Source organism: Anas acuta, chromosome 6 (assembly GCF_963932015.1).
Source record: "Anas acuta chromosome 6, bAnaAcu1.1, whole genome shotgun sequence".
Classification (NCBI taxonomy): Eukaryota; Metazoa; Chordata; class Aves; order Anseriformes; family Anatidae; genus Anas; species Anas acuta.
Genome location: NC_088984.1, coordinates 6,951,597 through 6,975,682, shown reverse-complemented (window position 1 = coordinate 6,975,682; position 24,086 = coordinate 6,951,597). Strand labels below are relative to the sequence as shown.

Genomic DNA, 24,086 nt, shown 5'->3' with positions numbered 1-24,086 from the left:
GCCAGGCCTGCAAAACAGAAGGGTAGGTATGAATTTTTGGATATATGCAAGCCCAGGTTAGAAGAACACAACTGGACAGCCCCAGAAGATTTCTCTACCTCCTTGGATTTTCTTGGAGTCATCTAATTACTTCCAGGGGTTTTGAGAAATATCCAGAGTTTCCAAACAGAGTGGCCATTGAGAAGCTGAATTGCGTGGGACTCAAACCAGGAGTCCATTAATTTTGTCCCGTATGAAGTCAAGTTGTCCACAGAGTGATAACACACTTAAAGGATACATCACTTTGGCAGAGTCTCGCCTTCAGCTTGCACACACTACAGTACAATCCCGAGAGTTCTCAGAAAAAAAAAAAATAATAATAATAATATATATATATATATATATATATATATATATATATATATATATGGTAGTTTTTTTCTTTTTATTTTTTTTTCCCAAGGAGAATTAAAGTGAATATCAATAAGTTTAGGTGTGAGAACACAGAGGGAAAGAGAAAGCAATAAAGGTGAAAACAAAGTTTCAGTGGAAGATCTCCTTATGGCTCCAGAGATCTACCAGAGGAATAAAGAGCAAAATTTGTTTGCCATAGATGCACTAACATACAGGCAGCAGCTACTTTTCTCCATTGATTCCAGAGGGAGCCAGGCTCTGGCAGTCCATCACTCCAGTTCCCTAAACATGATCCCAAGCTGACTGATGACAAAGCTGCCTGCAATGTTTGCCATCTGCGAGCGGCAGCGTGGCATGTATGAGATAAGATGGATGGTCGCTCTTACAGTACTTTGATCTTGAGATGCCAATAAGACCCATGAAGGTTGACTTTCCCCTGCAGCACACACAGTTCTTATCAGGACAGTGTGGAACCACACCAGAGCAGCAGGGAAAGGGAATCAGCAGCTTAAACGAAATAAAGAACCATACAAAGCACTTGATTTCTCACTTCCTGGCTACATTTCTGGAACAAAATATTCGGGCTCAGTAATAAGCTGAAGTTTGATGGCCTACATTTGTATAGTAGGTGAAATCCTATATTCAGGTGTCTTCTTCTGGCTTTACAAATCTGGATGATCTGCAGATTTCCATGCACAAGGCTGCCATTCTAACAAATGGCAGAAGTATTCTCTCCTCTACACAAAGAAATGTCATGCCAGGGTCAGTAGATGGTGTGCTACTAACTCATTCTTCGCCCCTGGTGCTTCATACAGTGCCAGACTTCTTGTCTCTTCTCTGGCCACACCATTCTAGTCCACCCCTCTCTAGCTAAGCATTTGAATGTTTCCAAATCTTGCAGAACAGAAGATATGAAGGACATTTTGAAGTAATTCTGGAACTGTAAATAAAATGAACAAACATGGTTGGGATTTGCAGCCTTTGAAGGCTTCAGTTCAAATCCTTCTTTTTCACTTAATTTTTCATATCCTTTCCAAGGCTGTAGAATGGCCCTTAGCTCGGAAAAACACCAGGATGGTGTCACAAGGCCCTAGAGGGACAGCTAAACACATCACTTTAGGTGCAATAGATAAGCCTGGGGAATGCCTACGCTTCTCAGATGGAAGCAGCCTTAACTACACAAAATGAAGAAGTTGTGAGGGGACAGAAGGGGGTGAGAAGTATATTACCATCAATTCCACCTCACTCTCACAATGGCTGCATTTAAAAAAAAAGGGGAGAGGGGGGAGAAGGGAAGGAACCTTACAGGGCATGTGGCATGTTCCTACCCAAAGACAAGATCAGATTTACTGTACAGACACTCTTAAAATTATCCAGTGATGAAGACTCCATAGCCTCCCTAAGAAAATCTGTCTCAGAGTTGCAGTGCTCTTACTGTTTAGATCTTCTTTCTTTTTTTCTGATCATGGGATAGTCCATCATGAGCATGGACAAGAGGTGGTCCTCCACCACACCACAGATGTCTTCTTAATACTGGAAGATCCCATTCTGTCGCGATGCAATCCAATGTGAGTCCACAATAATAAGAAATTTGCTTTGAAAGTTACTAACTTTGGTGCATCAAAAATAAAGATAAGCAAGTAATACCATCACAAAACAAGTGCCTGTGTTTAGAAGCATTTGTGAAAGAGGAGACAAAAAAAAGTGGCCAGTGATACGGAAGAACAAAGAAGCTCCTCTGGCCATTGCCAGGATTAATGAAAGACCAGTCCTAGGAGTTTGCTCCAGCAGTTTTAGAAAAAATAACAACAGTCCTCCCCCTCCCAACATGCTAAATCTGATCCTTGCTAATGTGAATTAATACCAGGTTTCAGTGCAGCCACTGGGGTAACGTGATGCTCTGGAGTGCTGTAATCCTAAACAGAGCATTAGGAGAGCAGCTCCCACTGCAGCTGTGGCTCCTTGCAGGTGTTTCTTCCCCAGGCAGCCCCTTCAGCAGCACGTCAGTGACTGCTTGAGAGGCAGGCAGGGGTAAACTCTGTCGTGTTCAGACAATAGGCTCCCCTGGAAGTCTTGGGCTGATCCAGTGCTGACAGTACCAGGAGGGGTGGGGAGGGAGAAGTCTGAATTGATATGGGTCTCCATTTGCTACACACAAAAGGAAAGAGGGAAAAAAAAAAGGCAGGTGAATTAAGGAAATGTGTCCCTGTTTTATCGCCTTCCCGCGTGGGCTGGGCACAGAATGTCTGTGCACTCTTTGTTCAAGTACTGTTACCATTGCCCCTGTCCCTGCCTCACTACTTTCTCTTATCCTCCCCCCTTAAACAAGCCCTGGCTCATGCATTTCATCAACAATCCCCACTATTCATTTTTCAGGGGCACGAAAGGGAACCAGAAGTCTCCTAAGCTAAGTTCTGCATCCCTTGGGACTGCACCGCTTTCCCTCCACCCATCCTTCACCACCCTCCTCCCCCAAGCCTTGCACAGTGCCTGTCTGCAGTCACAACTCGATATTGGGTTACAGCAGGCCTCCAGCTGACCCGGTGGGTTCATCCTGTAAAAATACCGCTTGTGCTGTTCGTCTCTCTGATTACTCCTGGCTCATAACAGGTGGGGCTGCCAGCTCGAAGGGGGAGGGCAGGACGGAAGGGCTGCTCTTAAGCTGCATGCCCTCTTCAGAGGAGGGGACAAAAAAAGACCCATTTGCTCACTCTCTTAGCATTGTCACTGAGGTCTTGGGTTATTGAGAAAAGAGTTTTGTGTTGGTCTGTTTTTTAAAGCTCAATGCCAATGAAGTCAACAGAGGGACACTAACAGCAGTCGCCTAGCTTCATTTCTGGCACAGCCTCTTTCTGTTTAAATGCAGGTCCCTGTCAAAGTCCCAGCTGACTTCTGAGATCCTCTCCTCTCACTGTAGAACAGGTTGGAAATTTAATTAGACTCGTGACAAATTTGGCTCTTCCTGATTGTCACTTGGGCCAAGAACTGCCCTTTCGGGCTGTTGGCTCTTGGGTTTTCAGTCTTGGTTGCACTCGGAGAGGACAGAAACAGATGGAGAAAGAGGAGAGAAACAACTACAAACTAGCAAAATACTTTGAGTTCCAGAAACAGGTATTGGACTTCTGTTTGTCTCAGAGTTGTAGGTCAGATTTGAACAATTTGCATGATGGGCATGGTTTAGATTTAGATGTTAACTCAATGGCTTTTTCCAGTTCTGTGGTGATGTAACACAGGGAGTATTGTTCAAAAGTGTGAAAGGGTTTCCTCTCACTTTTGATAGCAACTTTTCATTTCTTCTGAATTCAGCTAGTCATGAACTGCTTGGTGGCCCAGGTTTGCCTAGGTAAATAAGAAACTGCATTAAAGCTTTCTACATGAAACTGGAGGGATTTCACAGCACAAAGCTCAGAGAAGTTCTTGAAGAAACAAGAATGGAGAAGCTCCAGTAATGGAAAATGGTCACAATCTTTCTGAAAAGCAGTCAGTAACGTAAATATTAATTTTAGAGTTACATTGAAGGACAGCTCAATGGAATGCTGGATCTGAAACTATCAAATTGATTACCAGGTCCCCTTCCCATCTACCAAAAGCAAAAGCTTTGAAAAGAAGCATGCATACAAGAAAAGTAAGTGTTTCTGGAGGGTTTTCACCGTTATCAGCTCTAATCAATATCCAGTAGAGGAATAGGCAGTCTATACAGAAGATTATGCTTAATAAAAATAGCCTGACCTTTGTTTCCTTCCTTCTACATACCTCTTACTTCCTTATTCATTCTTCCAGGTAAGACTTACCCACTGTAGGAACACTGGGTTCATTAAAATGATCAGAGATTAACAGACACTTGGCTGGTAATTTTCTAACCCCCTAATCACCTGCATTATATCTGATCTACAAGATCCAAAAGACATTGGATGGAGATTTTCAGAGCCAGATTTTCCTCTTTCTTCCTTGCAACACTGTAATGAATAATTATTTAAGGATGCTGCCACCAAGATGCATGTATCCTCCTCAACACAGGGAAAATGATGATAAGCATTGGCCATCTCCCAGAAGATGAACAGCAATCCTCAAACCAACCAGACCAAAGTGACATGGGAAGGGAGAGAGGTCACTACACCAGCCAGATTGAAGGAGGACTTCTGAGTCATTTGTTCAAAAGGGGACAATTTTATGTGTCTGCATACAACAACTTAAGTACTGATATTTTCACTTTTCAGCTAACAGTGATCTCTGCCTTCCCTTCTGCATTTTGCTGTATTTCACAATGAAAACCAAGAAGCTAATTTAATTTCCCAGTTCTCATTTTTCTGTTCAAGCAGTTCTACTTGGGAACTGTGGGCAATAGGAATTCGTGTATTTTTCAAGAAATGCAGATTGCTGATGATGTCTGAAATATAATTCTATGTCATTTCTACAGATGGATAGCTGCAGAATCTTTGGAAGACAAAACTCCTTTCTTGTCTTTCTTGTCTTATACTTTTTCCTGTTTCTACCAGTGTCCTTTAAGTTGCACTGTACCTTAAAAAAAAAAAAAAAAAGCCTGTAAATTAAAAAGGGACAATGGTTTGTCTGTCTTTAATTCTATAGTGGCAAAATGAAGCACAAAGGACTTTATATAATGTATTGTATGATATTTGTTTCACTTTACAGACTCAGGAACACTATGTTTCTTTATTCTTTTATGTCTCTCTTCCCTGTATTTCTTGGAAAAGGGTTTTGGAGTTATTGCTGAGAATTTAATAAGTTTTGTGTTTAAAATGGACACATTTTCACCAAATTTAATCTGTCCAAAGATATCTAAGCAGCTGAAAGTAAATATATTTTCCCTTCTTCAGTAGGTGTCACTTTCTTGATACCTTCATTTTCATAATCTTGCCATAATCTTGCTTTCTTGAGAGGAAAATAGACCAGAAAAAGCATGTGTTTGGGAAGTATAAACATGCCAATAAACTTATTCAAAAAGAAACAACTAAGTCTGTTTCTCCATGTATGAACAAAATCAGTGGTTTTTTTCTTCTTTGCAAGTCATTTTTAAAGGGTAAATTATTGTACTTCAGTTAGAAGGATCATCATCATGACTACCTTAAAATCATACAGCAGGTGACATGATTACTGTGTTTGTCCTTGCTGTGCTACAGTGCCTGATCGGCATGAGGTTCCTAAAAGCCTCAGGAGCTGCTCTAGGGATGAATTTGGCCTGCAGGGGTCTTCCATTTACTTTGATTTATTGTGATCATTCAAAGCGTATTCTCATTTGGATGGTCAGGGATTTACACACATAGCTTCCATTAACACTAAAGGGTGATACCATTAAGACAAATGTACAGTTAATCTCTGGCACTGTAGAGCTAAAAATATACCTTGGAAAGTGCTCTGGCTGGGCTGGAAAGGTTCATTATCTGAGCTTCATTTCACAGCAGAGAGCAACTTTAAAATGAAGCTTTGTTCATGGGAGAACTAAAGATGAGATCCCTTCCTTCAAGCTACTGCACATAAACAGTGCTTGACATGAATAGCAAGGAGGATTAGATGTTTTATTATCTCCTCCTTGGATCACCATCACTGCAAGATTGCTGTTGAAACCAGAGTACTTTTTGTTGTTATTTTGGCAACGTCACATGAACCCTTTGGAGAGGGACCTTCCTAAACTTTCCCCAAATTCATGCAAACCAATAGACCTAAGAGAACTAAGAGAAGATCCATGTCCAGAAGAGCTAACCATAGACAAGTAGGGGCAGACGGGAATCCAAATCTTAACAGTTAGGAAACACCTTTTCATTGCTGGGATAAACATTACTGATGTTGTGGTATGTTTTTTTGTTTTTTTTTTTTCCAATAAAATGTCTAAACAAGGAAAGAGCAGGGAAGTGGAATTGCCCCAGAAAAGTTTTGCAGAAAAATCCTGAATATTCAGATAAATATTACATTAAGCCAAATAACAGAGGAAGGAAAACCGTTAGGGGTATTAAGCCTGATATCTTGTTTCTTACTTGCTAAGGCCTGAGCACAAGACTTGACTGCAAGCCCCTTCTGAAAGGAAATCTGACAGTGACAAAGTCTATGCCAGCCTTTGTCCCATGATGACAAGCCTCTCCAGAAGAAACACACTGACTGGCTTGGGGAGAAAAAACTCTGACTCATGTGCTAAGACATCTTTGTCTCAGACATCTCTGTCACCAGCTGAAGTGGCTCACCAAGCCTCTAGCATGGTGTAAATGGAATTTGAAAAGCACACCCTTAATCCAGCTCCAATCACCCAGTGCTCCCACGGTGTTCAAATTGACCAGCACCTTGTACTGTGATCACTGAGTAGTGACTTCACCACTAGCAGGCAAAAGTACACTCAGCCCCGTCCAGCAAATTGTGGACAGGGAAGTATACAGAAGCGAAGGGTCTGTCTAATACCTCTTTTCTCCAAGTCCTAACAGGAGTCCCTACGTGATGCAGTCCCTTTCCACACTCTTCTAGCTGAGGACAAGCTATCTCTGATCTGTGGGCTACATCCTGCTTCAGAGAACTTACAGTATGTCAATATACCCAAAGTAATTTTTCAGGTGTACATCATCCTGTTAGATCATTACAAGCAATGAGAAACTGATGCTCTGAGGCAGTGCAAACCAGTGGACATAGCACTGAATACTGCCTTAATCCCAGATCTTGAGCAAGGTACTTCATCTTTCTATACCTTCCTCTTTCTCCTCTGACACTTTCTCTGCATCTCTTTTATAGCTTCATTGAAGCAAACCACGGGAAAATAACTTGTACATGTCTACATCAGAGATTGGCACTAATTGTTATATCAGTTGCTTTAGTGAAACAACTGAGAAAGCATTATATATTGCCAAGATAGACTCAGAGATACTTTGTTTTGGGCAGGGACAGTACCTTTGGGTTTATTCTGTCTGCAGCTTTATTATTGTATTGGATATCATGACACATTTTAAGTAGTTCCCTGTCTTCAACTGTAAATTAATATTGTTTTTTGATAGCTCATTAGGCTCTCTTGCTATGATAATATGGATTCTATATTTTAAACACCACTAAACTATTTTCCACTCCTGTAGGTGAATCCAAGTTTGCAAATTTTGCTTTGCTGTACAGTGCCATTCAATAGCCTGACCCAGCAAAACTCCTACAGATCTCACAAGACCCCTGGCAAAATGCAAAAGAGAAAATGTTCTGTGTAAACAGCAAATGCAAGCAGTGAGGAGGAGGAAGGGAAAGAATGCACTTCTCATTTATTTGCTTTTAAAGCTTTTTGTCTTCTTTTCCTCATCTTCCCTGTCCACCTCCCAACCCCCAGCACCCAAGACCAGAATATCATGCATGTAACAGAATCCGTTCCGATTAGAAGGTTTTGTTACAGCTGTAATAAGCTTTCACACAGGGAGAGTCCCCTGAGACCTATATTTCATCTCAACTTTCCCCACCGCATTAAACAGAGGGTTTGATTCTGGAAAACAGAGATTGAAATTCTCTCCTCCCGCACTCAACACTGGCAAGTAATGAGAATTGACAATTCCAAGGCTTGATGTGAAACTAGCATGGTCTGGGCTGAAACTGCTTGTGTGATAACAGGTTTTGGGAATGTTTCCACTTTGATCTGTTTATTTATTATTCTTATTAATTATTCTTAAGCGTGCGATTTGGTGCAGAGAGGTGGGAGGAGGAAAAAGGGAAGAAAAAAGGGAGTCAGTAGCTTGGCAGCACACAGCCTAAATCTAAACACCACACATGCTCGCTATACCCTGGAAAAACCTGGATCTTATACAACAATTTCTGTAACAGCATCACTTGGATAAACCAGCAACTTACTTGGAAGGAATCTTTGCTTTCCTAGAATTCATGTAACTAAGAGATAAAATGACCTTGAGGGATGGCAGCTTTCCTTGTAAAATATATTAACTCTTTCAGAGCAAGCCTTGCTGAAGATCCTCCTTTATCCATACTGTGGAAAATCAGACAGGACAGCAGGGTCTGCCAAAGCCTTAGAATGAGTCTTTTTACACTAACATCATCAGGCTGCTTATGTACCTTCAGTTCTGATGATTTAAAAGGGAGATTTTAAAACTATCCAGTCAGCATCACCTGTATGTGCTGACAAATTGAATGCAAATAAATGACTTGACCCATCTTTATTCCTTTGCGTTCAAATGACCTCAGAGCTGATGACTTGACCCACTTCATTGTCCCCTTAAATGAGCTGCCAGCTAGGTTAACACAACGTCTCTCCCAAAGTGGTAGCCCCTTGGATTGCTCTCTTGAACTATTTCTGTTCTCCCTGGTTCTACAAAAGTGATTTTTAGAAGGAAGATGACGAATGAGACAGGCAGCAACCAGTCAAATCTGCTGCGCATCTGATTCAGAAACAATCAGTCCTGTGAAGAGCAGAACAGACTGTGTGGACTCTGGGGCATAATGTTATTTGGCTGGATTTTGTGTTGTTTAAAAATAGTGTTTTCCCTGCTGTAACTTTCCCCTTCAGAGGGTTTCTCTTCCCTCTGCCCTAGTTGCCTATTTTCACAATACCAGTAGGAATGCAATACTGCTTTTCACCCTCTGTCAAACTTGATCAGCAGACAGATTCGAGGTTATTAGTGGGTAACTGACAGCGAGGGTGGATGGTTTTTGCTTGAAAAATGGGAAAGAAGAAAATTCAAAGTGATCATGGAAGCAGCTTGCTCAGATCATTTAGAGGGGATAGATAAAAGGGGCCACTCAGGAGAAAGAAGCAAAAAGAGCTATGGGCTGGATACTTTTTACTGGTTACTCTACACCAAGATGTTGTGTCTGTAAGGAAGCCTGTTTCATACTTCAGAATATTTCCACAAAGAGAGATTCTGACAGCTTCCACTTTTCTCACATTTTAGATGATGCCCTCAGACCAGGTGCTGCACACTTTTTGGAATTAAAGACCTCCACAGAGGCCTCTTTCTGAGAGGAGAATGAGCCCAGCTGTGCTCAGACAACACTGACATTCACCTTCCCTTAAATTTGCTACTAGATTTTCTTCACAATGAGGACTTTCCTCCCTTTCTGGTCCACAGTGCTGTGTTTTCACCACAGAGGTGGCTGTATTTCACTGCCAATTGAGCTGATCATAAGGGATGAATACTCCTTTCTGCTTCAGCAAGAAAAAGGGACTTAAGCCTTTAGAAGCTGGCTGTGGAAGAACTCTGTTTTTTCTGTGTGTTCCTCAGCTGTCATCACTCTGCAAAAGACCATTTAACCAAGCTCCAGCAAGATGTTTGAAATTACAGGAAAGAAGGATATACCTGCTCTGACGTTATCCCCTGCTGAGCCCATGGCCATTGGTGCACAGTTCCCCAAGATGCTGCAACTTCATGTATTTCTCTGCAAAGACAGAGCAGTGTTAAAAACAGAGCTGCTGATGGAAAAGCATAAAGGAGCTAGCTGTGCAGGGAACAGGAGACATATGTGGCTGTCCCATCACTTCATCCATGCTAGGGGTTTGCATGGCTGGGAAATGGAGAAAGAGACAGATGGACAGTATACCCCTTTCCCCATGACCCTGGGTCCTAGCAGAAAGGTGAAGGAAAGAGATCTACAAAACGATGAAGTGGTAATTTATCCAGGCCAGAAGCTCGTGCAGCAGTTCTGCAAGGACTCATACAAACACATACACCTCTGGCTACTTGGACCTGTTTGTCTGCCAGGGGGGACACAAGCCAGAAGACCAGGTCACCCAGAAAAAGAAAAAAAAAGAAAAAAAAGAAAAAAAAAAGAAGAAAAAAAAAAGAACCCCAAACCAACAACAACAAAATGAAAGAAATAGCACTCAGCCTTTCTCCAAAATACCAACACAATCATTTCCAACACAGCTCCATTGAAGCTAAGGGAGCCTCCACCAGAGATGAATTTGTCCTGGTCTAATTAATTCCCCTTTGGAATAGTTGCCAGCAGGGATATCTGATTAAAATCTCTCTCTCCTCCAATGAGAAGCACCTCCAGAATTGCAGCACCTCCCTTTCCCTCCCCACAGCAGGAAGCACTAGTCCAAGTCCCAGTGTGAGACTTGAACCTACAGTGACCTCCTGAGCCCTGCAGTGAAGGATGTATTAGCCAATGAGTCATGTTGACACTGGCTTGAATCTTAATGGGCCTCTTCTTTCATACCAGAGAAACCACGTTCACACAGCTACGGACCTTTCTCGTATCGGATGACCCTTCACGCACGAGCTGAGTGGTGCTTGCTGCTGTCTTCCTTGCCTGAAGGAAAGGGGTGAACAATGGGGTGGGGATGTCAAAATCCAGTTCCTCCAGAAGTTACATCCTCTCTGTAATTTAGGATGCAGAAGAAATTGTCATCCAATTTGAACATTAGAAACTAAACTAGCACTCTGGTTAATGGAAATGATGCCTTCTGTTTCTCTGTGGGTGGCCTTTTTTTGTAGGGATTCTTGCTCCTGTGAAAAACCCTGTATCATTTTGAGGGTTGCCTTTTAACTTCCCTGCATGCCTATCCCGTACAGAACCAACTCCTCATCTGTTTTTTGACATTTCAGCATGAAAGTACCATTTGGCCTTCCAAATCACCTGCTGTGGATAAGCTAGTAGAGCTGGTGGCCACTCTTGGCTCACTTTCTCTGTGATCCTTACAGAGACACCAGCCACTTGGGATCTTGACAAATTCCCTCTCCTAGGACAGGCTGAGTGAAACTGGGGCAAGGTGTGAGCAGACAACCAGACAACCCTTCATGGAAAACCTTGACAGTGAGAGTAGGAGCTTATGGCATCCCTAGACCAGCAGTGGCTGACAGTAGTTTTCAGAGGAGAAGCAAGACCCAGCAAGCCTCCCAGCCATAAATGCTGAGAGAGGGTCTGTGACCCGCTCAGCAAGAGGAGGGATGGTTATCTTCAGCTTCCTGGCAGGATGCCTACCTGACATTATGCAGAAGAGATTGTACCCGCTACTGAAAAGCAGCTTACTCTCAGCTGGACGGAGCAGCTGGTCAGCAGGACACTTAATCACACTTCACTTGAGGTACTCAGGTGGTTGAGAGTTTAATGCAAGACAACGCTCTGTGTCTGGGCAGGGCTTTCTGCATCTGCTCCTAAATGCAGGCTGATGAACTCGAGTTACTTCTGTTGATATTTGCCAGGACACTGACCATTTCAGACAGAGGTTATCCTCTGCCTGATTCTCTCTATCAGCCTGATAACCAGCAGGATATTTGTGCTAGAATATTTTGCTTCTGCTTGCTTGTCTCTCTTTTGCAGCTGAACAAAGAGAGCATTGTTTCCAGGATATCAAAACTGAGTTCACTTTGATGGGCTTAAATTACCAGCTATATATCAAGGGACAGATATCAGCCAGACCAACACCTCCTTTCCCAGCTCCTGCACCCCCCAGCTCCTGCCCCCCAGAAATATGTCAGCGTCTATTCACAAACCCTCGCGCAATTCTGAACCCTCACTGATGCTGTCTGTTACTTACTGACATAACTAACGGTCTGCAAAGAAATGCAAATTGGCATTGATAGGACGGCTGAGAAAGCAACAGAGAGATTTACTGGTCAGGAAAACACTAGTTTTTCCTTTCTTTATTCATATTGCGGTTCACTGGGCTGTCATGCAAATAACATTCATGGCATTAGCCTGTACTTAAAATAAATGCTTCCTGTGGTTCTTAGATATCTTCATTTCATCGTATAGCACCTGAAAGGGAAGAAAAGAAAAAAAAAAAAAAAAAAAAAAAGGAAGGAAAAAAGTTATTCATTGCCTTCTGTACTTTACTGATGCACATGTTTGTCCTGCAGACATGACTGCGTGGGCTGCACAGCTCTAATTCGGGTTTCTGAGTGCTGTGCCTTTAAATATGAGTAGGCAGCCTGCCTGCAGGGGTGGGAGGGTGCAAATCTGGAAAGGCATTTAAGAAAAAGAGGTACCGTTTGCAGTGCCATTCATGTAAGAAAGCACAAGACAGAACAAATTTAATGGGAAACACATCATCCAACCTGAAATCCGGGTTCAGTGATTATCCAGAGCAAGCAGTATCAGATAGACTTCGCTAGCCAGGGTTGCTCTCCGAGGAAACCTCTGCTCCAAGAGCTGGCTGTGCTGAACAGCCAGTTGGATGACCCTGCCTTAAGGCCAGCTGTTTCTGCAGCCAGCAGCTCCGCAGTGCAACAAACCCCATGAACAAACCCTTCAGATCCTTCTGTTCCTTCCAACCGGTCACTGACAGCCTGGCTGGTGGGCTTCCAACACGTTGCAGCCACAGTCCCCACGCTGACCCAAAGGAAGCACCAGTCTGGCCAGGCTTGCTCTGCTGCTCCCCTGCCATACACACACCTCGTGTTTCAAAAATTCTTCATCGGTGCCCAGGTCTCCTACAGATGCTCTGAGACAACTGCCTTTAAACAGGTTAGGGCTACACCACAGGGGGAAAACTGTTTGAGAAGAGAATTAAGCAGTCTATAGCTTGTAGCTTCACCACGCTCTTGGCTGCAGGTCAAGATTGAAATGCCCATGCTTGGGTTTAGGAAGGGCTAAACCTGGAATAGTGGAATATACCCCCACAATGTTTCCCATGCACATAACAACATTTTGTGTCATGTCCTCTTCAGACAAATTCGTCATAGTATTGAGAGAGAAAGAGGTGGGGTGTCTCTGCCATGGTCCTCAGCAAGCTCCTCGGCTGCCCAGAAGCAGGTGAATTCATGTTAGCACCACTAGGGAACATTTAGCCATTAGCCATTGGGGACACAAATGCAGGTGTGATTTAGGCTGTGTCAACAGTGGTGACTTCGCAGAAGCTGCAATAGCTTTGGGGGAAAGGCATTTAAGACTTAGAGGTCTTCTCTCTACCTCTCAGCTACCAGTTCACACATGAGCAGGGACTGAGCCTCTTTATGTTTTCATGGTTTTATGACTCCGTTTGCTGTTTGTTAACATACATAAACAGAGAACCACACTTGTACTTGTCTCTTGGCAGTGCTGAATACCACATATCCACCTCATGACTTACAGACAGGTGGGGTTTTTTACACTTATCCTCCAGGGCTGGCAGTCCTCTATAGGTGCTCCAGTGTATCTCCCTAGAGAAGTATGCTTTAGGTGTCTCCCTTTGTTTCCCTGCTGAGAGGGCTCAAAGGCCAGCACGTTTCACATGTAAGTGATAAGAGCTCCATGTAATTGTTTTGCTTGTGAATTCACTCTCTTCAATCAAGTTGCCCAACTGGCTCATTTATTTACTCTCAGCTACGCTGGAGCCCCCTCTGGTTCAACACTAGGCTTTGATTTCAGTCTTGTAACCACTGAATTTAAATTTTGTGTAAGATTTTTGTTTAACCATTGTAAAGAAAGCACATCACCACCTCTGTAGGTGCCTGGAGTCTAATTTTCCTTTTGACAAGGGCAAGAAGAAATCACATTGAAAACTCTACACTGTATGGCACCTGCCCTAGAAAGGAATACTGCTTATAAAAGCATGCCCAAATAAGTGCACCAATGTGTTTTTTTTTCAAATTCATAAAAAGACATTTGCCAGACTACAGTGAGGAGACTGAGGAGAGAGAGAAGAGAGAAATGACACATTTGTTTCACATGTTTTCATAGACAGGGTTCTTGTGGATGAAAAAAATTGCCCCCAGGATAAATCTGGGAGAGAGGGAAAGCACTTAGACATCGTTTTTGCTAGTCCCTTGTCATATTAATGGAGTCAGTCCAAAAACATGGCACTATCAGACTTGTCATGAAGCAACAGCCCCTTCTTGCATGTCACAGGCTTGGTCCCTCATGCTGGGCTGCACCTCCAGTTACTATTTATTGATGAGATTGTGGAGAGAGGAGGTAATGGGTTTTGGAGTGCTTTACTTCAGAAATTGCCAGATTAAATCCAGCTCATGCCTAGAGGTGTTGAAAGTGGTTAGCATCTGAGGGCTTCTTGGCAAATCACTGGTCTCTGGTCCCCTTCCTTTGAGATGAATGTCCAAAAAAACACCATTGTTGCTGGCACGAATTCAGATCTTTTCTGCCAGTGTCAGGCCTCGTCTGCACTACCTGTTGTGCCAGTAAAAGCTGCCTTCTGTCAGCACAGCCTGTGTCCACACCCAATGCTGAGGCCTGAGAAAGGGGTAAAACTTTGTCTTTCCCTTAGGTGCCACCCCACAAAACCTTTCTTGGCACCATGCCACCAGTGCAGATGGCAGGTGCTGCGTTTCCCTTGCCAGAGCAAACAGTACAGGGGCAAGTCTCCCAGAATCCCACTGGGCCCCAATCATTTGCAAGTTCTGATCACATTTTTAAACATCACTGGTTGGAGAAAATGGGAGCCTAGCTTCCAGGCTCTCATCCATGCACAGCCTGATCCCAGGTTCTGCTGTGCATCAACACATGCCTGTGCTTCCTCAGCAGGCGAGGCATTTAGTATAACCCAGAGGGGTCTCGACTAAAACGTTTGCGTAATGGACAGAGTCCTACCTACTTGGCATGCCCCAGTATGAGTACAGAAATAAATGCCTTCAAAGAAACAGGCTGATAGGGTGAAGGAGACAGAACTCCAGAGCAGGTCTGTGTAGGTGGAGAGCAGGCACTGCTAACGACCATACTCTGTCAGCCTGGTGAGGAAAGACAAGCCTTCTCTCTTTAACACTCTTGTTAACCTATTGCCAGAGGCACTCACTGACACTGAAATTCAGGAACTATTTGCAAGCCTTCAGAAACACCTTGTGCAAAATTAATCCCCAGTTGAGTTCACAGAAGGCAATTGTTCTAGCTGCTTGTGGAACTGTGAAGTCCTGCGTGTGCTAGAAGCTGAGGAAAAAGTACAGCCTTGGGGTAGTCTGTTATTCCTTCATTCCTCCTGTACCCTCAAATGAAAAAAAAAAATACATATATTTATATATGTAGGTGAATAGGGGGAAAAACAGTCTGCCAAAGCTTCTGGTGTCAGGGCCTGGATCAGTGGGAAATGCTATAAAGGGGAGAATAGAAATCCACTTCCTGAGATACTGAAAAAAAAGACCAGGCAATGTACAACAGTACTTATTTAGGAACAAGCTTTCTTTGAGGTAATATGGCTTAACATGAGCTTTGGGTTTCATCAGATCTTTTTCACCTTTAAAGAATGATGTCTAAATGAATGGGGCTGAAACTCACTTAGAAGCAGATGTCCAAGGCCAGATCTAAAACAAAAGGCCAGCCAATTTATCAAATTAGAACTGAACTCTGAGGTAAATGTCCCAAAGGCTCCAGAATACGGGTATTGACCCATCTTGAGAGCATCAGCCTTTCCTTTTAAACATTTTCCACATCCTGGTGTAATCCCAAAAGCCCAGCTCATGAAAGGAATATCTTAAAAAAATACAGCCATACTGCCCATCACACTGGAAGACATTTCCTTTTCTTGAATACTCCCCACATCAGAGAACAGGAACATGTATACTCACAGGTAGGCTAGCAAATCCTCTTAACAGTCTTTCATATTTCCAAGGGGGCTGGAGGTATTAGCATATCATTTACTTTTTTCACTTCCCTCTAACTTTGGGTGCTTGCTCATTTTTTCCCTTCATTACTGTTGCCCCATTTTATGTCTGTAGATTGTGCATGGGAAGGCAGGCAAAATGTGGTAGCAAAAAGGTGGGTGAAATGTTTAGATTTCTGTGTAAAGAGCCAATTTTTCTCACCAGTGTCATGTTTTCTTCTCTGACAGGGTCTGTCAAGAACTTCCTCTGAGGTCTCACCATGGTACCAAGCTTGTTTAAACACACATGTATGAGGCGATTCCTTCAGTATGAGTGTGTGTGCATGTGCATAACCAAATGTTTAGAAGAGAGGCCATGAAGTGAGCACCATTTCAAAGGCCCCTGTTTGTCTTGGCTTATTTCTCCTCTCAATTTTTGTTAATTATTTGACAAACTCTTGCTTTGCCTGATGTCCTTCCAAACTAGAGGAGCCTTCAGCCAACTGTGCACCATTATTCAAACCTTCAGTTATTGCTCTGCAAAAGCCTCTTCAAAGCCCAGCCTGCTGCCCCTGTTTCTGTTTATCAAACAGCTGTGTTGAGGTTGGCTGCGTTTGGTCAAGTTCAAGGAGCAGAGCTGCCAAAATTATGAGAGAGGGAGCAGGGGAGAGTGAAAATGCCTCTCACCTCACAGGGAGTGAGAAAAGGGAAAATGGCAGCCTCTGGTCCAGGATGCTATAAATAACTGCTTTGGCACTGCTGCACAAGAAACAGCTTGGCTAGCCTTCTCTTCTCTTCTCCTTCCCCACTGGGTTGCATTTAACCCTTTACAGCATTTGCTGAGGGAGGAGTTTGCATCAGCCAAAGACCTTTCTCTAGGTAGCCCTTTGCACACCATGTTGGTCTTCACCATGAGCAAAAAGGGCAAAGGACCAAGCCTGGGTCAAGGCTCCTTGGCTATCCTTTACTCATACAACAAGCTCTCAAACAGCAAGTGCAAAATTAAGTAAAAGCTGAAAAGACGTGTTTCAGTCCTTTCATAGCAATAAACCTACTGAGATAACTCAGAGGAGGGGAGAAAAAAACATTTTGTTTCCACTGAAGGAGGCATTTATTTCCAAGTTTGATGGGCAAGAGGCCCTCAGGTTAGTTACTGCTCAGGAACTGTGCAAGAATTTGGGAGAGGTAAAACATTCTGAATATATCTTTCTCAAATGCACATTTGCCAAGGGATGCATTTGACAAAACCATTTTTTTTCTTACCATTTTTTTAAAAAAGTTGTTTTTTTTTTTTTTAAAACAAAAACAAACAAACAACAAAAAAAAAACAGTTCTCCTCTCCTTACAGGTTTCTTGTATTTCTTAAAGTAACCTGGAAATCATTTGTATTCCTTGTTGTGGAGTCCAAGGCAAGACTCCTGCAGTGTCTCCCTGAATTATTGATCTCTCTCCCTTCTTGTCAGTGCTTTGGAGGGTTCTCCCTTGGACCCTTGGACCCTTTGTTCCAGGTCTCTCTGACCTTGGCAACCTTTTGACAAAGTCCTTGGATCATCAGTAGCACACTCTCTCTGTTACTTGATTTGGCTGTCTCTCTTGTTTTCCATTCCCTCTGGTATCCTTGTCAGTCTCCTAGATAGTGCTTTTCCCCACTCCATTTGTCTTCATTTGGAGCCTTTAGTGATACCTCTCTCCTAATCTCTCCAAAATTCCTTTCACTCTGTTATTCTGTTTTGTACAAGATCTAAGACATCATTGGAAATAATCATCTGCTCAGCTTTCACTTGCATTGCTCCTAGAAAATCCTTCAGACAAGGGATCATATTTATTCTGGATGTGAATACTTTCCAGCAGAGGAAATTGGTCTGAAATTTTAGGCACTACCTTAGGTTCGAGGTGGAGGATAGACATTTCAGGGAATCTTTCAAATAATACCTATGCAAAAACATCTTGATTACAGTCAAACATTTCAGAAATCCCAGCAGAAGAGATGTCTTTCTCTGTCATCCTCAACAGAAACATATCATTCATAAAAACATAGAAATGACCAGGTTCAAGGTCCAGGATTCCTAAATCCCATCTCTGAATTTGGCCATAATCTGAGTTTATGAAAGGAGTTAAAACACAGAGATGCTACATGGAGTGTTTCTGTCTTTGGTTGTGCCCTTTCAGCCACTGACACCAATGGGACTGATGAAATAGTGATCTCGACAAGCCAGCTTCACTGGACTAATTGTTCATCAATTCTAAATAGTAAGAAGCCACCAACCACCAAAAATGCTCTCAGAAAAAACACTGCTCCCCTAAATTAAGGAAAGAACCTTCTCTTTTTGCATCTTTTGATAGTAATTCTTGAAGATAAATGTATCTGGAAAAGTGCCTGGCAGAAAAGTGGTCATTTATCTCTACTTGGGAGACTCAAAGCATATATATTAATCTGGTGCAGGACAAGATATTCATGCTAGTTCAGGTGCCTGAGAAAAAGAGAGTGAATTATCACAAGGAATTTCTTATAACCCCCGCAATAATTCCCAGTATCTGATTGGGTTCACTCAGAAACAACTCTGGAAGCAGAGATGGTGAGAGTTGATCATTTAGGGAAATAAACTTATAAAACCAGAAAAAAAAAAAATCTAAAGAACACTCTTTCTTGGCTAAGCCATTTGATTTTTATAAGTCTTTTTCATGTCCTTAGTTTGGTCTAACTGGCTAAACTCAGTAATTCAGAACTGAAATTTGCCCTAGAGCAGAAAATCAGAAGAAGGCCATGCAAGGGGCAGATTTTGTGTTGTCCTCAAGCTGAAGACAGCTTTTCACACCAGAGCATCCAGTCTTTTCCTTGCAGGATATTCCCTCAGTTTCAGGTTTCATTGGGAGTTTTCAGTAGCAAGCAGACTGTCTTATTTCAGATGTTTGTGGAATTGAACAGCAGAGAGAAAAATGCCAGGGCTCAGACCTTTCGCTTGAGAAACGTGAAACTTCCTTTTGATATATTTCCCCTCAAAACATGGTATTTATTTAACAGGCTCCCTGACTGACTCTGGAAACCTGCTATTTTGACTCAAGAATTTTTCTCAGTGAATTATATTAGATAAATATAACCAAAGTGTGTGATTATGCTGGGTCGATTAACTCCTGATGTTGAAACAGAACCATTCCTTTGGCTCTGTTCTCACTAGCAATTTGTCACTGGTTTATGTTAGAAAAACCTCCCTATGACTGAGTGATGGAAACTTTAAAAAGCCATTAAATCTTGCCCCTGCTGCTAATTGTTCCTGATTTTGTGTATTACACCTATTCACAATTATGTTTTTTCCTCTACAGTCAAGATGCTGGCACTCCCTGCAAGACCTGGAATTAACATAGCATGGCAGTGTCCTCTGCACTTTTCCTGCAGTGGTAAGACACGTATTACAAATTTCATATTCAATCCCCTTTACTTTTCTGGAAAACAGAGTCTGAGCTAAATCCTGCAATATGCTGACTATCTTCAACTCCTGCTGTTGGCTGGAGATCCCAGAGGAAGAGTACATGTGTGGATCATGCCTTTTCCTATATTTCATGAGTTCTAACTGTGATTTCTAAGCCCCATTTCAGACATCTTATATCACATTCCTGTCTTGTTTGCTTTTCTGTGAGATGAAAATAGCATTTTTGTCTCTATTCTCTCCCCAGTGCCTCCCCCAGCATGTCTAGGAAGACAACATCTCCTGCACAGTGAGAAGTTACTTATTCTAATTACCTGCTAATACCACAGTGGGATAGCCTTCATACAGAGTCTTCCTTATACCAAGCTGCTTGCAAGCACTGCTAAGTACCACTACCGCCAAAACCATGTAAAATTGCTGAATACCACCACACCCAAACTGATACATTCCATATTTGGAGAAGAAGTAAAATGCAATTTTGTGTTTTTAAGTATTACTATTATTATTATTACTATTATTATTATTATTATTGGAAAAACTATAGGGCTAAAGAAGTATTTGCAACAAGAAAAGAATATGAAGGGCTAGGAAGGGTAGGAAATCCCTGACTCCATATTGTGGCAACCAGGAAGTACCAAACAACAGTAATATTAATGAACTTAATATTATCACTGTGGCTCTGTTTACTTCTGATCGTTAATTGGCTCTGATCCCTATAGTTTTGGCTTGATGACAAAAGTACACCTAAGCAACAATTAATTTTATTTGAGGAAGGTTCCTGGAAAAAGAGCAGGACGTGGGTTAGCTGTTGGAGACTTGCCAGGCATGAACAAAACAACCTGCAGTGTCTGTAGGCATTTTATTAGACAAAGAAACTGTCTCAAAATGTTTATATCAGGTAACAGAGGAATGACAGCAGTGATACAAGATTGTACCAAAGCCAAAAGAATTAAATGCACTTGGGCAAACAAATTTTGAAGAAACCATTTGCTTACTCAAATTCCAAAAGCTTCCCATGGGCTGTGAGGTCCCAGCAGTAGACAGACACAACCTCCTGGGGGAAAGGTAAGGGTCTATGAAAGACCCTTAACAGTGTCACTTTTTGACGCTGGCTAATGGAGACAGAGAAAGAAGATTGTAACACAAGGGAGTGAGAAACTATTAATATTTTGCCTCAGTCCTTTGACCTCAGAGATTTCCATGTACTTAAACCAGGAACATGGTTCCCAGAGATTTTGGGAAATGAATGGTTGTCAAAACAAATACCACCCCCATGACACCCTCCCTCCTTCTTTGTAACAGTCTTTAATCGCTTCATAATAGTCTGCACCGATGGGAAATTGTGATTAATGCTGTTTACCACTAAGAAACTCCCATTGCTTTTTTACCAAGGAGTCATTAGAGCTGGGTTGTACTATGAATGTAGGGCTACCTTCCTTTGAAATACCAACACAGGGAGCATACTGCCCACAGTATGCTCTATGATGGGATCCAGATGAATGAAATGAGGAAGAAGAGCTCTGCTCACTGTGGCCCTTCCCAGTGCAGCTCCACAAGCTCCTTAGATGTTAGTAAGCATGCATGACCTCATTTGCAGAAACAGAAGCACAGCACAGAGAGTGATCAGTGCTTACCAGTGAAGGGTCCATCTCCTCTGTTGTCTATCGAAAACAATGACCTAAAGTATTTCTTGAAATGACATAACAAGTTGGGTGGATGGTTCTAAAAATCACTTCTTTGAACTCTTTTTCCTTCTTTTGAGTTCAAAATGAGAAATATTTGAATTCTAAAATTTAATGTATTTATTATTTTTGTTTGTTTGTTTGTTTGTTTGTTTGTTTGTTTGTTTGTTTTTCTGGTGGGATTATGTCTGGGTTAACTGGCCAATTTAGAGGTCTTGTCAGGAGCCCCATGAAACATAATCACAGTGCCCTGAAGAGAGAGAAGGCAAATTTGCTGGAAGATCTCTTATGGTGCTAATGCTTCTCCAGGCATGTAAACTCCTGTTCCTGTGTGTCATATCAGTACTTATAAAACACTCCCAAGCTGGGCCATTTGTTCTGGCTCATTTTTCCAAATCACCAGTATGTGGGCTGAACTCATTGAGAGAACCAAAAAAATATGTTGTTGGAAACAACGCCACAGACTCAAGCTGGTTCTAGTCTGAACTGGGAATCAGAAGCCCAAATCTTCATTTTCACTCAAGCAAATGTGAGGCCAATGGAAATTATCCAGCTGCCAGAATGTAGGTTGGAGTGGCCTGCTCAGTAAAACTATGTGTGTATCTTGCAAGCATGCTGAAATGTCTTTAAAGTTTTCAGTGACCATTAAAACTCATAGGGTCTTACTTCCTGCATAACACAAGCCACAGAATTTCATTGGGAAATCCCCTCTTTGGGCCCATAACTTCTGGCTGAGAATGAATAGATCTTAAGAAGGCAGCATTTTTTCACCCTTGCAGCAACACGGCTTGGTTGAAAATGGTTCACATGATATCACATGCTGCCTCCTCCCTCCCCCTTTCCCTCTTTCTTTTCTTCTTTTCTTTACCCTTTTTTTTTTTTTTTTTTTTGGGGGGGGGGGGGGGTTGGATGTTTGTAGAGATTGTGGACTGAAAATGTTTGTTTTCCCCACACCTTCTGTAACACTTTCCTTAAATGACGCAATTGACCTGAGCCACAATTGGGAACCACTGGTGTGCAACTTGATGAAATATATACAAGATCAAAGCTGAGATGGTTCCGAGCTAGGGAGTGGGAATGTGGGTCTGAACTTTCCCAGAGTCTGAAGGAGCTGGTTCAGCCCATTGTGAAAGCCCTGGGTAGATTCCAGGTGCACATTTTCCTAAAATGTTGAGGTATTTAGATCATTATCTCTCATTTGAGCTTATTACAATGAATTGGCTTCTCTGTTCACTACCTTTATAACTGGTCTGATGATTATTTTTTTAAGAAACTTTTAAAGCAGTATGGTATTTGCTTGACTACGAACAGGAACATCATGTTTAAAGATTGATGATGCATAACACAAGGTGAAAAGGGGTTCATAACCTTACATGGGATCTTACTCCTTTCTTACAATTCCAAACAACACAGCAGTGTCTGCCCAGCAGATAGCATTTCTTCCAGCAGCTGCTGTAAGAAAGTGAATTCCTAAGGGGCATTAAGTGCAGTACTGGCCAAACACACCTATGTGAATAACAACCTCTACCCATTTATTAATGCATTATGTAATTAACTCTGAGAATAACAATATGGGTGTTAAACTTTTCTTAACACTCTCCAGTGTAAGGTCTTCTTTTCATGGATTTATTACTTTGTCAAATTTTAATCATTTGGACTGAAACTTTCCATGTTTATGCTGTGACTCAGGCTGGTTTTCCTTTGGTTTTCCTTTTTTTTTTTTTTTTTAATTAATGTTTTAACATTATGTCTGGTCATTTCTGAAAATGAAATGAAGGAAAATAAATTACTCTTCTAAACCAGACATTTTTTCCCTAACTGTTTTTCTTGAAACAGTCTGAAATCTTAATGCTTTCAGGAAGAAACTTGAGAAGGAATGAGCTGGGGAAGAGGAAGGTGCTGTTATGTTGGGGTTAAACCCCTGGATATGGCAATGTCCTTATGGTCCTTAAAGTTTATAAAAATTGAATGTCACCCAGACATTAAAATCTCTGAACATTGTGTGCAAAATGTTTCTGTAAATTTCTTATGTGGCAGGCGGATAAGTTGAAACCCTAAACAGAAAGACATAACTGCAAACAACAGCAATATAGGTGGTCACAGCAGTGTTTGTTCTCTGAGATAAAAAAAGTGCAGTGAGCTGCCAGCCTAAGTGAAGGTCATGGTTATTAGTCTCAACTCTTCATTTTTGCAGTTTTCTATTTAAGGGAGCCCCATATCACCGCCTGAGGAGGCAGATAAGAACCCATTTATACATTTTAAAAATAAGTTTATGGAAAGGTTTTATAAGAGATGTATACAGAGCTAAGATCTCTTTTACGACAATCTGCCTTTTAGAAAGATTACATACTAAATCTAAGTGATTGATCATGTTGAGTGTACTGGCTTAGGCCACGTTTCCTCCCAGAACCAGGAAGAAGAGCCAGGATTTTGAATATCCGTATATTTTTGCTGGCAAGCAAAGAGATGTAAATGTATCACATCTCTCTTTAACCATCTGTTCTTGTACAGTAACAGCATGTTACCTCTGCCAGTTGCACCTCCAATTCACGCGGTGGATATGCAATGTACATTCAAAGGTAGTGAGCTCTCTAGCTGATGCAGGAGACTCATGCACACCCTTCCCACCCCCAATAGCATGTACTTACCCAGAGGAATTAAAGACCTAAGTCTACTGCAGCCTGTTGAGTCTGCCAGCCAGTATAGGAGAGGAGGATCTGAATGTGTTCTCACATCCATTCTGGATTAGTTCCTCAGCATGTTAACCAGAGACTCTTCTATTTCAAGCTACTGCTTCCCCACAGCCACCGTCTGAATACCATGAGGAAGCCACTCCCAATATAGGCTTGTTCCCTCTGGTGTAGTTTCTCATAGGGAGGCATGAAAGAGGAGAGGGTAGAAGGTAATCCAGACTACTTCAAGAGAACTTTTGTTAGGAAGATGTTTATTTTAGAAATGTCTCTTCCCTCAAACATCCTGAATTCATAAAATCCCACCCTCCACTGAAGCAAACGTTTGGAGTAGCTGAAGTTCTTAGCAGTACACAGAGTTTGAAGATCAAAGCTAGAAAGAATGACACCTGATTCTTCTCTCTCTCTCTTTTTTTTTTTTTCCTGTCTCACTACCCAGTTGATGGAGCTGGAAACCTCATGAAAGACC

At 42.1% G+C, this 24,086-nt stretch overlaps 1 long non-coding RNA gene across 1 annotated transcript; it reads right to left on the bottom strand.

Moving 5' to 3' along the window:
* Nucleotides 1-413: 413 nt before the first annotated feature.
* LOC137858835 (uncharacterized) lies at nt 414-23,719 on the bottom strand. Its single transcript, XR_011098044.1, has 4 exons — nt 23,576-23,719; nt 10,561-10,691; nt 9,669-9,747; nt 414-2,541 (listed from the first exon to the last, which is right to left on the bottom strand). It is a non-coding gene; the product is annotated as an uncharacterized lncRNA (long non-coding RNA).
* Nucleotides 23,720-24,086: the final 367 nt, after the last annotated feature.